Source organism: Salmo salar, chromosome ssa07, assembly GCF_905237065.1.
Source record: "Salmo salar chromosome ssa07, Ssal_v3.1, whole genome shotgun sequence".
NCBI classification, from domain to species: domain Eukaryota; kingdom Metazoa; phylum Chordata; class Actinopteri; order Salmoniformes; family Salmonidae; genus Salmo; species Salmo salar.
Window position 1 is genome coordinate 1760414 of NC_059448.1, and position 14587 is coordinate 1775000.

Sequence of the window (14587 nt, forward strand, 5' to 3'; positions counted from 1 at the left end):
AGAGAGACATGTATTCAGGATGTTCCCCTGTAGAGAGAGAGACATGTATTCAGGATGTTCCCCTGTAGAGAGAGAGACATGTATTCAGGATGTTCCCCTGTAGAGAGAGAGACATGTATTCAGGATGTTCCCCTGTAGAGAGAGAGAGAGACATGTATTCAGGATGTTCCCCTGTAGAGAGAGAGAGACATGTATTCAGGATGTTCCCCTGTAGAGAGAGAGAGACATGTATTCAGGATGTTCCCCTGTAGAGAGAGAGAGACATGTATTCAGGATGTTCCCCTGTAGAGAGAGAGACATGTATTCAGGATGTTCCCCTGTAGAGAGAGAGAGACATGTATTCAGGATGTTCCCTGTAGAGAGAGAGACATGTATTCAGGATGTTCCCCTGTAGAGAGAGAGACATGTATTCAGGATGTTCCCCTGTAGAGAGAGAGACATGTATTCAGGATGTTCCCCTGTAGAGAGAGAGAGAGACATGTATTCAGGATGTTCCCCTGTAGAGAGAGAGACATGTATTCAGGATGTTCCCCTGTAGAGAGAGAGACATGTATTCAGGATGTTCCCCTGTAGAGAGAGAGAGACATGTATTCAGGATGTTCCCCTGTAGAGAGAGAGAGACATGTATTCAGGATGTTCCCCTGTAGAGAGAAGAGACATGTATTCAGGATGTTCCCCTGTAGAGAGAGAGAGACATGTATTCAGGATGTTCCCCTGTAGAGAGAGAGACATGTATTCAGGATGTTCCCCTGTAGAGAGAGAGACATGTATTCAGGATGTTCCCCTGTAGAGAGAGAGACATGTATTCAGGATGTTCCCCTGTAGAGAGAGAGAGACATGTATTCAGGATGTTCCCCTGTAGAGAGAGAGAGACATGTATTCAGGATGTTCCCCTGTAGAGAGAGAGAGACATGTATTCAGGATGTTCCCCTGTAAGAGAGAGAGACATGTATTCAGGATGTTCCCCTGTAGAGAGAGAGACATGTATTCAGGATGTTCCCCTGTGAGAGAGAGAGACATGTATTCAGGATGTTCCCCTGTAGAGAGAGAGAGACATGTATTCAGGATGTTCCCCTGTGAGAGAGAGAGACATGTATTCAGGATGTTCCCCTGTAGAGAGAGAGACATGTATTCAGGATGTTCCCCTGTAGAGAGAGAGACATGTATTCAGGATGTTCCCCTGTAGAGAGAGAGACATGTATTCAGGATGTTCCCCTGTAGAGAGAGAGAGACATGTATTCAGGATGTTCCCCTGTAGAGAGAGAGAGACATGTATTCAGGATGTTCCCCTGTAGAGAGAGAGACATGTATTCAGGATGTTCCCCTGTAGAGAGAGAGAGACATGTATTCAGGATGTTCCCTGTAGAGAGAGAGAGAGACATGTATTCAGGATGTTCCCCTGTAGAGAGAGAGAGACATGTATTCAGGATGTTCCCCTGTAGAGAGAGAGACATGTATTCAGGATGTTCCCCTGTAGAGAGAGAGACATGTATTCAGGATGTTCCCCTGTAGAGAGAGAGAGACATGTATTCAGGATGTTCCCCTGTAGAGAGAGAGAGAGACATGTATTCAGGATGTTCCCCTGTAGAGAGAGAGACATGTATTCAGGATGTTCCCCTGTAGAGAGAGAGACATGTATTCAGGATGTTCCCCTGTAGAGAGAGAGAGAGAGACATGTATTCAGGATGTTCCCCTGTAGAGAGAGAGACATGTATTCAGGATGTTCCCCTGTAAGAGAGAGAGACATGTATTCAGGATGTTCCCCTGTAGAGAGAGAGAGACATGTATTCAGGATGTTCCCCTGTAGAGAGAGAGAGACATGTATTCAGGATGTTCCCCTGTGAGAGAGAGAGACATGTATTCAGGATGTTCCCCTGTAGAGAGAGAGACATGTATTCAGGATGTTCCCTGTAGAGAGAGAGACATGTATTCAGGATGTTCCCCTGTAGAGAGAGAGACATGTATTCAGGATGTTCCCCTGTAGAGAGAGAGAGACATGTATTCAGGATGTTCCCCTGTAGAGAGAGAGACATGTATTCAGGATGTTCCCCTGTAGAGAGAGAGACATGTATTCAGGATGTTCCCTGTAGAGAGAGAGAGACATGTATTCAGGATGTTCCCCTGTAGAGAGAGAGACATGTATTCAGGATGTTCCCCTGTAGAGAGAGAGACATGTATTCAGGATGTTCCCCTGTAGAGAGAGAGACATGTATTCAGGATGTTCCCCTGTAGAGAGAGAGACATGTATTCAGGATGTTCCCTGTAGAGAGAGAGAGACATGTATTCAGGATGTTCCCCTGTAGAGAGAGAGAGACATGTATTCAGGATGTTCCCCTGTAGAGAGAGAGACATGTATTCAGGATGTTCCCCTGTAGAGAGAGAGAGACATGTATTCAGGATGTTGCCTGTAGACACACAGAGAGAGACATGTATTCAGGATGTTGCCTGTTGGGAAATAGAGTTGAGTAAGTCTGTCTGACAGAGGAGTGGAGGGGGGAGAGGTGTGTGTGTGTGTGTGTGTGTGTGTGTGTGTGTGTGTGTGTGTGTGTGTGTGTGTGTGTGTGTGTGTGTGTGTGTGTGTGTTACCTACTTGGTCAGCATTGTCAGATATTTCAACAGAAACTTTCATAACAGGACAACCCTGTGACTGAGAAAATACACCACACACAACACACTACACACACACTACACACACACACTACACACACACACACACACTACACACACAACACACACACACTACACATACACACACACACACACACACACACACACACACACACACACACACACACACACACACACACACACACACACACACACACACACACACACACACTAACCACTCAAACAGCTTACAGAGACTCAGCCTCATCTCCACATGATGTAGTCCCTAAAGAAGGGTATTAGGGTCAGGGGTTAGAGGTTAGAGGTTAGGGGTTAGGGGTCAGGGTACTAACCTCCACACATGATGTAGTCCCTAAAGAAGGGTATTAGGGTCAGGGGTTAGAGGTCAGAGGTTAGGGGTTAGGGGTTAGGGTACTAACCTCCACACATGATGTAGTCCCTAAAGAAGGGTATTAGGGTCAGGGGTTAGAGGTCAGAGGTTAGGGGTTAGAGGTTAGGGTACTAACCTCCACACATGATGTAGTCCCTAAAGAAGGGTATTAGGGTCAGGGGTTAGAGGTCAGAGGTTAGGGGTTAGAGGTTAGGGTACTAACCTCCACACATGATGTAGTCCCTAAAGAAGGGTATTAGGGTCAGGGGTTAGAGGTCAGAGGTTAGGGGTTAGGGGTCAGGGTACTAACCTCCACACATGATGTAGTCCCTAAAGAAGGGTATTAGGGTCAGGGGTTAGAGGTTAGAGGTTAGGGGTTAGGGGTCAGGGTACTAACCTCCACACATGATGTAGTCCCTAAAGAAGGGTATTAGGGTCAGGGGTTAGAGGTTAGAGGTTAGGGGTTAGGGGTCAGGGTACTAACCTCCACACATGATGTAGTCCCTAAAGAAGGGTATTAGGGTCAGGGGTTAGAGGTTAGAGGTTAGGGGTTAGGGGTCAGGGTACTAACCTCCACACATGATGTAGTCCCTAAAGAAGGGTATTAGGGTCAGGGGTTAGAGGTCAGAGGTTAGGGGTTAGAGGTTAGGGTACTAACCTCCACACATGATGTAGTCCCTGAAGAAGGGTATTAGGGTCAGGGGTTAGAGGTCAGAGGTTAGGGGTTAGAGGTTAGGGTACTAACCTCCACACATGATGTAGTCCCGGAAGAAGGGTATTAGGGTCAGGGGTTAGAGGTCAGAGGTTAGGGGTTAGAGGTTAGGGTACTAACCTCCACACATGATGTAGTCCCGGAAGAAGGGTATTAGGGTCAGGGGTTAGAGGTTAGAGGTTAGGGGTTAGGGTCAGGGTACTAACCTCCACACATGATGTAGATACGGAAGAAGGGTATTAGGGTCAGGGGTTAGAGGTTAGAGGTTAGAGGTTAGGGGTTAGGGTACTAACCTCCACACATGATGTAGTCCCGGAAGAAGGGTATTAGGGTCAGAGGTTAGGGGTCAGGGTACTAACCTCCACACATGATGTAGTCCCTGAAGAAGGGTATTAGGGTCAGGGGTTAGGGGTTAGGGTACTAACCTCCACACATGATGTAGTCCCTGAAGAAGGGTATTAGGGTTAGAGGTTAGGGGTCAGGGTACTAACCTCCACACATGATGTAGTCCCTGAAGAAGGGTATTAGGGTCAGGGGTTAGGGGTTAGGGGTCAGGGTACTAACCTCCACACATGATGTAGTCCCTGAAGAAGGGTATTAGGGTCAGGGGTTAGGGGTCAGGGTACTAACCTCCACACATGATGTAGTCCCTGAAGAAGGGTATTAGGGTCAGGGGTTAGGGGTCAGAGGTTAGGGTACTAACCTCCACACATGATGTAGTCCCTGAAGAAGGGTATTAGGGTCAGGGGTTAGAGGTTAGGGGTTAGGGTACTAACCTCCACACATGATGTAGTCCCTGAAGAAGGGTATTAGGGTCAGGGGTTAGGGGTCAGGGTACTAACCTCCACACATGATGTAGTCCCTGAAGAAGGGTACTCTGAACCAGAATGGCAGCATCAGGAGGTAGGGGGTCAGGGGTCAGGGTACTAACCTCCACACATGATGTAGTCCCTGAAGAAGGGTACTCTGAACCAGAATGGCAGCATCAGGAGGTAGGGGGTTAGGGGTCAGGGTACTAACCTCCACACATGATGTAGTCCCTGAAGAAGGGTATTAGGGTCAGGGGTTAGGGGTTAGGGGTCAGGGTACTAACCTCCACACATGATGTAGTCCCTGAAGAAGGGTATTAGGGTCAGGGGTTAGAGGTTAGGGGTTAGGGTACTAACCTCCACACATGATGTAGTCCCTGAAGAAGGGTATTAGGGTCAGGGGTTAGGGGTCAGGGTACTAACCTCCACACATGATGTAGTCCCTGAAGAAGGGTACTCTGAACCAGAATGGCAGCATCAGGAGGTAGGGGGTCAGGGGTCAGGGTACTAACCTCCACACATGATGTAGTCCCTGAAGAAGGGTACTCTGAACCAGAATGGCAGCATCAGGAGGTAGGGGGTTAGGGGTCAGGGTACTAACCTCCACACATGATGTAGTCCCTGAAGAAGGGTATTAGGGTCAGGGGTTAGGGGTTAGGGGTCAGGGTACTAACCTCCACACATGATGTAGTCCCTGAAGAAGGGTAATAGGGTCAGGGGTTAGGGGTCAGGGTACTAACCTCCACACATGATGTAGTCCCTGAAGAAGGGTACTCTGAACCAGAATGGCAGCATCAGGAGGTAGGGGGTTAGGGGTCAGGGTACTAACCTCCACACATGATGTAGTCCCTGAAGAAGGGTACTCTGAACCAGAATGGCAGCATCAGGAGGTAGGGGGTCAGGGGTCAGGGTACTAACCTCCACACATGATGTAGTCCCGGAAGAAGGGTACTCTGAACCAGAATGGCAGCATCAGGAGGTAGGGGGGTCAGGGGTCAGGGTACTAACCTCCACACATGATGTAGTCCCGGAAGAAGGGTACTCTGAACCAGAATGGCAGCATCAGGAGGTAGGGGGTTAGGGGTCAGGGTACTAACCTCCACACATGATGTAGTCCCTGAAGAAGGGTATTAGGGTCAGGGGTTAGAGGTTAGAGGTTAGAGGTTAGGGGTCAGGGTACTAACCTCCACACATGATGTAGTCCCTGAAGAAGGGTACTCTGAACCAGAATGGCAGCATCAGGAGGTAGGGGGTTAGGGGTCAGGGTACTAACCTCCACACATGATGTAGTCCCTGAAGAAGGGTACTCTGAACCAGAATGGCAGCATCAGGAGGTAGGGGGTCAGGGGTCAGGGTACTAACCTCCACACATGATGTAGTCCCTGAAGAAGGGTACTCTGAACCAGAATGGCAGCATCAGGAGGTAGGGGGTTAGGGGTCAGGGTACTAACCTCCACACATGATGTAGTCCCTGAAGAAGGGTACTCTGAACCAGAATGGCAGCATCAGGAGGTAGGGGGTCAGGGGTCAGGGTACTAACCTCCACACATGATGTAGTCCCTGAAGAAGGGTACTCTGAACCAGAATGGCAGCATCAGGAGGTAGGGGGTTAGGGGTCAGGGTACTAACCTCCACACATGATGTAGTCCCTGAAGAAGGGTACTCTGAACCAGAATGGCAGCATCAGGAGGTAGGGGGTTAGGGGTCAGGGTACTAACCTCCACACATGATGTAGTCCCTGAAGAAGGGTACTCTGAACCAGAATGGCAGCATCAGGAGGTAGGGGGTCAGGGGTCAGGGTACTAACCTCCACACATGATGTAGTCCCTGAAGAAGGGTACTCTGAACCAGAATGGCAGCATCAGGAGGTAGGGGGTTAGGGGTCAGGGTACTAACCTCCACACATGATGTAGTCCCTGAAGAAGGGTACTCTGAACCAGAATGGCAGCATCAGGAGGTAGGGGGTTAGGGGTCAGGGTACTAACCTCCACACATGATGTAGTCCCTGAAGAAGGGTACTCTGAACCAGAATGGCAGCATCAGGAGGTAGGGGGTTAGGGGTCAGGGTACTAACCTCCACACATGATGTAGTCCCTGAAGAAGGGTACTCTGAACCAGAATGGCAGCATCAGGAGGTAGGGGGTTAGGGGTCAGGGTACTAACCTCCACACATGATGTAGTCCCTGAAGAAGGGTACTCTGAACCAGAATGGCAGCATCAGGAGGTAGGGGGTTAGGGGTCAGGGTACTAACCTCCACACATGATGTAGTCCCTGAAGAAGGGTACTCTGAACCAGAATGGCAGCATCAGGAGGTAGGGGGTTAGGGGTCAGGGTACTAACCTCCACACATGATGTAGTCCCTGAAGAAGGGTACTCTGAACCAGAATGGCAGCATCAGGAGGTAGGGGGTTAGGGGTCAGGGTACTAACCTCCACACATGATGTAGTCCCTGAAGAAGGGTACTCTGAACCAGAATGGCAGCATCAGGAGGTAGGGGTTAGGGGTCAGGGTACTAACCTCCACACATGATGTAGTCCCTGAAGAAGGGTACTCTGAACCAGAATGGCAGCATCAGGAGGTAGGGGTTAGGGGTCAGGGTACTAACCTCCACACATGATGTAGTCCCTGAAGAAGGGTACTCTGAACCAGAATGGCAGCATCAGGAGGTAGGGGGTTAGGGGTCAGGGTACTAACCTCCACACATGATGTAGTCCCTGAAGAAGGGTACTCTGAACCAGAATGGCAGCATCAGGAGGTAGGGGGTTAGGGGTCAGGGTACTAACCTCCACACATGATGTAGTCCCTGAAGAAGGGTACTCTGAACCAGAATGGCAGCATCAGGAGGTAGGGGGTTAGGGGTCAGGGTACTAACCTCCACACATGATGTAGTCCCTGAAGAAGGGTACTCTGAACCAGAATGGCAGCATCAGGAGGTAGGGGTTAGGGGTCAGGGTACTAACCTCCACACATGATGTAGTCCCTGAAGAAGGGTACTCTGAACCAGAATGGCAGCATCAGGAGGTAGGGGGTCAGGGGTCAGGGTACTAACCTCCACACATGATGTAGTCCCTGAAGAAGGGTACTCTGAACCAGAATGGCAGCATCAGGAGGTAGGGGGTTAGGGGTCAGGGTACTAACCTCCACACATGATGTAGTCCCTGAAGAAGGGTACTCTGAACCAGAATGGCAGCATCAGGAGGTAGGGGGTTAGGGGTCAGGGTACTAACCTCCACACATGATGTAGTCCCTGAAGAAGGGTACTCTGAACCAGAATGGCAGCATCAGGAGGTAGGGGGTCAGGGGTCAGGGTACTAACCTCCACACATGATGTAGTCCCTGAAGAAGGGTACTCTGAACCAGAATGGCAGCATCAGGAGGTAGGGGGTTAGGGGTCAGGGTACTAACCTCCACACATGATGTAGTCCCTGAAGAAGGGTACTCTGAACCAGAATGGCAGCATCAGGAGGTAGGGGGTCAGGGGTCAGGGTACTAACCTCCACACATGATGTAGTCCCTGAAGAAGGGTACTCTGAACCAGAATGGCAGCATCAGGAGGTAGGGGGTTAGGGGTCAGGGTACTAACCTCCACACATGATGTAGTCCCTGAAGAAGGGTACTCTGAACCAGAATGGCAGCATCAGGAGGTAGGGGGTCAGGGGTCAGGGTACTAACCTCCACACATGATGTAGTCCCTGAAGAAGGGTACTCTGAACCAGAATGGCAGCATCAGGAGGTAGGGGGGTTAGGGGTCAGGGTACTAACCTCCACACATGATGTAGTCCCTAAAGAAGGGTACTCTGAACCAGAATGGCAGCATCAGGAGGTAGGGGGTCAGGGGTCAGGGTACTAACCTCCACACATGATGTAGTCCCTAAAGAAGGGTACTCTGAACCAGAATGGCAGCATCAGGAGGTAGGGGGTCAGGGGTCAGGGTACTAACCTCCACACATGATGTAGTCCCTGAAGAAGGGTACTCTGAACCAGAATGGCAGCATCAGGAGGTAGGGGGTCAGGGGTCAGGGTACTAACCTCCACACATGATGTAGTCCCTGAAGAAGGGTACTCTGAACCAGAATGGCAGCATCAGGAGGTAGGGGGTCAGAGGTTAGGGTACTAACCTCCACACATGATGTAGTCCCTGAAGAAGGGTACTCTGAACCAGAATGGCAGCATCAGGAGGTAGGGGGTCAGGGGTCAGGGTACTAACCTCCACACATGATGTAGTCCCTGAAGAAGGGTACTCTGAACCAGAATGGCAGCATCAGGAGGTAGGGGGTTAGGGGTCAGGGTACTAACCTCCACACATGATGTAGTCCCTGAAGAAGGGTACTCTGAACCAGAATGGCAGCATCAGGAGGTAGGGGGTCAGGGGTCAGGGTACTAACCTCCACACATGATGTAGTCCCTGAAGAAGGGTACTCTGAACCAGAATGGCAGCATCAGGAGGTAGGGGGTCAGGGGTCAGGGTACTAACCTCCACACATGATGTAGTCCCTGAAGAAGGGTACTCTGAACCAGAATGGCAGCATCAGGAGGTAGGGGGTTAGGGGTCAGGGTACTAACCTCCACACATGATGTAGTCCCTGAAGAAGGGTACTCTGAACCAGAATGGCAGCATCAGGAGGTAGGGGGGTTAGGGGGTCAGGGTACTAACCTCCACACATGATGTAGTCCCTAAAGAAGGGTACTCTGAACCAGAATGGCAGCATCAGGAGGTAGGGGGTCAGGGGTCAGGGTACTAACCTCCACACATGATGTAGTCCCTAAAGAAGGGTACTCTGAACCAGAATGGCAGCATCAGGAGGTAGGGGTCAGGGGTCAGGGTACTAACCTCCACACATGATGTAGTCCCTGAAGAAGGGTACTCTGAACCAGAATGGCAGCATCAGGAGGTAGGGGGTCAGGGGTCAGGGTACTAACCTCCACACATGATGTAGTCCCTGAAGAAGGGTACTCTGAACCAGAATGGCAGCATCAGGAGGTAGGGGGTCAGGGGTCAGGGTACTAACCTCCACACATGATGTAGTCCCTGAAGAAGGGTACTCTGAACCAGAATGGCAGCATCAGGAGGTAGGGGGTTAGGGGTCAGGGTACTAACCTCCACACATGATGTAGTCCCTGAAGAAGGGTACTCTGAACCAGAATGGCAGCATCAGGAGGTAGGGGGTCAGGGGTCAGGGTACTAACCTCCACACATGATGTAGTCCCTGAAGAAGGGTACTCTGAACCAGAATGGCAGCATCAGGAGGTAGGGGGTCAGGGGTCAGGGTACTAACCTCCACACATGATGTAGTCCCTGAAGAAGGGTACTCTGAACCAGAATGGCAGCATCAGGAGGTAGGGGGTCAGGGGTCAGGGTACTAACCTCCACACATGATGTAGTCCCTGAAGAAGGGTACTCTGAACCAGAATGGCAGCATCAGGAGGTAGGGGGTTAGGGGTCAGGGTACTAACCTCCACACATGATGTAGTCCCTGAAGAAGGGTACTCTGAACCAGAATGGCAGCATCAGGAGGTAGGGGGTCAGGGGTCAGGGTACTAACCTCCACACATGATGTAGTCCCTGAAGAAGGGTACTCTGAACCAGAATGGCAGCATCAGGAGGTAGGGGGTTAGGGGTCAGGGTACTAACCTCCACACATGATGTAGTCCCTGAAGAAGGGTACTCTGAACCAGAATGGCAGCATCAGGAGGTAGGGGTTAGGGGTCAGGGTACTAACCTCCACACATGATGTAGTCCCTGAAGAAGGGTACTCTGAACCAGAATGGCAGCATCAGGAGGTAGGGGGTCAGGGGTCAGGGTACTAACCTCCACACATGATGTAGTCCCTGAAGAAGGGTACTCTGAACCAGAATGGCAGCATCAGGAGGTAGGGGGTCAGGGGTCAGGGTACTAACCTCCACACATGATGTAGTCCCTGAAGAAGGGTACTCTGAACCAGAATGGCAGCATCAGGAGGTAGGGGGGTCAGGGGTCAGGGTACTAACCTCCACACATGATGTAGTCCCTGAAGAAGGGTACTCTGAACCAGAATGGCAGCATCAGGAGGTAGGGGGTCAGGGGTCAGGGTACTAACCTCCACACATGATGTAGTCCCTGAAGAAGGGTACTCTGAACCAGAATGGCAGCATCAGGAGGTAGGGGGTCAGGGTACTAACCTCCACACATGATGTAGTCCCTGAAGAAGGGTACTCTGAACCAGAATGGCAGCATCAGGAGGTAGGGGGTTAGGGGTCAGGGTACTAACCTCCACACATGATGTAGTCCCTGAAGAAGGGTACTCTGAACCAGAATGGCAGCATCAGGAGGTAGGGGGTTAGGGGTCAGGGTACTAACCTCCACACATGATGTAGTCCCTGAAGAAGGGTACTCTGAACCAGAATGGCAGCATCAGGAGGTAGGGGGTCAGGGGTCAGGGTACTAACCTCCACACATGATGTAGTCCCTGAAGAAGGGTACTCTGAACCAGAATGGCAGCATCAGGAGGTAGGGGGTTAGGGGTCAGGGTACTAACCTCCACACATGATGTAGTCCCTGAAGAAGGGTACTCTGAACCAGAATGGCAGCATCAGGAGGTAGGGGGTTAGGGGTCAGGGTACTAACCTCCACACATGATGTAGTCCCTGAAGAAGGGTACTCTGAACCAGAATGGCAGCATCAGGAGGTAGGGGGGTCAGGGGTCAGGGTACTAACCTCCACACATGATGTAGTCCCTGAAGAAGGGTACTCTGAACCAGAATGGCAGCATCAGGAGGTAGGGGGTCAGGGGTCAGGGTACTAACCTCCACACATGATGTAGTCCCTGAAGAACGGTACTCTGAACCAGAATGGCAGCATCAGGAGGTAGGGGGTCAGGGGTCAGGGTACTAACCTCCACACATGATGTAGTCCCTGAAGAAGGGTACTCTGAACCAGAATGGCAGCATCAGGAGGTAGGGGGTCAGCCCGGGGAACAGCGAGGAGAACCCTGATGCCTCCGTACAGAAGTTCCCAAAACCCCCCGCCACCAGAACACCATGGGGGTGGAACCCAAAGATGTAGTTAGAACCTGGGTCCAGATCCACCGTCTTTATGAGCTGGGGAGGGGGGATGAAGAGAGAAACAGGTACTGTAGTTAGAACCAGGGTCGAGAGAGAGAGAGAGAGAGAGAGAGAGAGAGAGAGAGAGAGACAGAGACAGAGAGACAGAGAGAGAGAGAGAGAGAGAGAGAGAGACAGAGAGAGAGAGAGAGAGAGAGAGAGAGAGATGAACCTAACCCTAAGAATGTGAAATGTCAGAATAACAGTAGAGAGAGTGATTTATTTCAGCATTTATTTCTTTCATCACATTCCCAGTGGGTCAGAAGTTTACATACACTCAATTAGTATTTGGTAGCATTAAATTGTTTAACTTTGGTCAAACGTTTCGGGTAGCGTTCCACAAGCTTCCCACAATAAGTTGGGTGAATTTTTTGGCCCATTCCTCCTGACAGAGCTGGTGTAACTGAGTCAGGTTTGTAGGCCTCCTTGCTCGCACACACTTTTCCAGTTTGCCCACTAATTGTCTATAGATTGAGGTCAGGGCTTTGTGATGGCCACTCCAATACCTTGACTTTGTTGTCTTTAAGCCATTTTGCCACAACTTTAGAAGTATGCTTGGGGTCATTGTCCATTAGGAAGACCCATTTGCGACCAAGCTTTAACTTCCTGACAGATGTCTTGAGATGTTGCTTCAATATATCCATGTATTTTTGTGATGACAGCAGCAAGATTTGTGACCTGTTGCCTCAAGATAAGGGCAACCAGTGAGGAACAAACACCGTTGTCAATACAACCCATATTTATTTTCCCCTTTGTACTTTAACCATTTGCACATCGTTACAACACTGTTTATATATATATATAATGACATTAGTAATGTAATGTAACTTCTGTGAGTGTAATGTTTACTGTTCATTTTCATTGTTTATTTCACTTTTGTTTATTATCTACTTCACTTGCTTTGGCCACGTTAACATATGTTTCTCATGGCAATAAAGACCCTTGAATTGAATAAAAAATTGAGAGAGGGATAGATAGAGAGTGCTTTGGCAAAGTGCGTGGGTTATATCCTGCCTGTTTGGCCCTGTCCGGGGGTTTCATCGGATGGGGCCACAGTGTCTCCTGACCCCTCCTGTCTCAGCCTCCAGTATTTATGCTGCAGTAGTTTATGTGTCGGGGGGCTAGGGTCAGTCTGTTATATCTGGAGTATTTCTCCTGTCTTATTCAGTGTCCTGTGTGAATTTAAGTATGCTCTCTCTAATTCTCTCTCTCTTTCTCTCCTTTCTTTCTTTCTTTCTTTCTTTCTCTCTCTCTCTCGGAGGACCTGAGCCCTAGGACCATGCCTCAGACTACCTGGCCTGATGACTCCTTGCTGTCCCCAGTTCACCTGGCCGTGCTGCTGCTCCAGTTTCAACTGTTCTGCCTGCGGCTATGGAACCCTGACCTGTTCACCGGACGTGCTACCTGTCCCAGACCTGCTGTTTTCAACTCTCTAGAGACAGCAGGAGCGGTAGAGATACTCTGAATGATCGGCTATGAAAAGTCAACTGACATTTACTCCTGAGGTGCTGACTTGTTGCACCCTCGACAACTACTGTGATTATTATTATTTGACCCTGCTGGTCATCTATGAACGTTTGAACATCTTGGCCATGTTCTGTTATAATCTCCACCCGGCACAGCCAGAAGAGGACTGGCCACCCCTCAGAGCCTGGTTCCTCTGGTCTACCCAGTACAGCCAGTAGAGGACTGGTCACCCCTCATAGCCTGGTTCCTCTCTACCCAGTACAGCCAGAAGAGGACTGGCCACCCCTCATAGCCTGGTTCCTCTCTAGGTTTCTTCCTAGGTTCTGGCCTTTCATGGGAGTTTTTCCTAGCCACTGTGCTTCTACACCTGCATTGCTTGCTGTTTGGGGTTTTAGGCTGGGTTTCTGTACAGCACTTTGAGATATCAGCTGATTTAAGAAGGGCTTTATAAATACATTTGATTTGATGATAGAGAGATAGATTTTAATTTCTTATTTTATTTATTTCACCTTTATATAACCAGGTAGGCTAGTTGAGAACAAGTTCTCATTTACAACTGCGACCTGGCCAAGATAAAGCAAAGCACAGAGTTACACATGGAGTAAACAATAAACAAGCCAATAACACAATAAACAAGTCAATGACAGTAGAAAAAAAAGAAAGTCTATATTCAGTGTGTGCAAAAGGCATGAGAAGGTAAGGCAATAAATAGGCCATAGTAGCGAAGTAATTACAATTTAGCAGATTAACACTGGAGTGATAGATGAGCAGATGGTGATGTGCAAGTAGAGATACTGGTGTGCAAAAGAGCAGAAAGTAAATAAAAACAATATGGGGATGAGGTAGGTAGATTGGGTGGGCTATTTACAGATGGCCTATATACAGCTGCAGCGATCGGTTAGCTGCTCAGATAGCTGATGTTTAAAGTTAGTGAGGGAAATATAAGACTCCAGCTTCAGAGATTTTTGCAATTCGTTCCAGTCATTGGCAGCAGAGAACTGGAAGGAAAGGCGGCCAAAGGAGGTGTTGGCTTTGGGGATGACCAGTGAAATATACCTGCTGGAGCGCGTGCTATGGGTGGGTGTTGCTATGGTGACCAGTGAGCTGAGATAAGGCGGAGCTTTACCTAGCAAAGACTTATAGATGATAGATAGAGAGGGATAGCTTTACCTAGCAGAGACTTGTAGATGATAGATAGAGAGGCAGAGTTTTACCTAGCAGAGACTTGTAGATGATAGATAGAGAGGCAGAGTTTTACCTAGCAGAGACTTGTAGATGATAGATAGAGAGGCAGAGTTTTACCTAGCAGAGACTTGTAGATGATAGATAGAGAGGCAGAGTTTTACCTAGCAGAGACTTGTAGATGATAGATAGAGAGGGAGAGTTTTACCTAGCAGAGACTTGTAGATGATAGATAGAGAGGCAGAGTTTTACCTAGCAGAGACTTGTAGATGATAGATAGAGAGGGAGAGTTTTACCTAGCAGAGACTTGTAGATGATAGATAGAGAGGCAGAGTTTT

At 49.3% G+C, this 14587-nt stretch overlaps 1 pseudogene; it reads right to left on the reverse strand.

The window, feature by feature from the left end:
• The window catches only part of LOC123743722 (2-acylglycerol O-acyltransferase 2-A-like), a 46907-nt pseudogene that overhangs the window by 24296 nt on the left and 8024 nt on the right, over positions 1 to 14587 (reverse strand).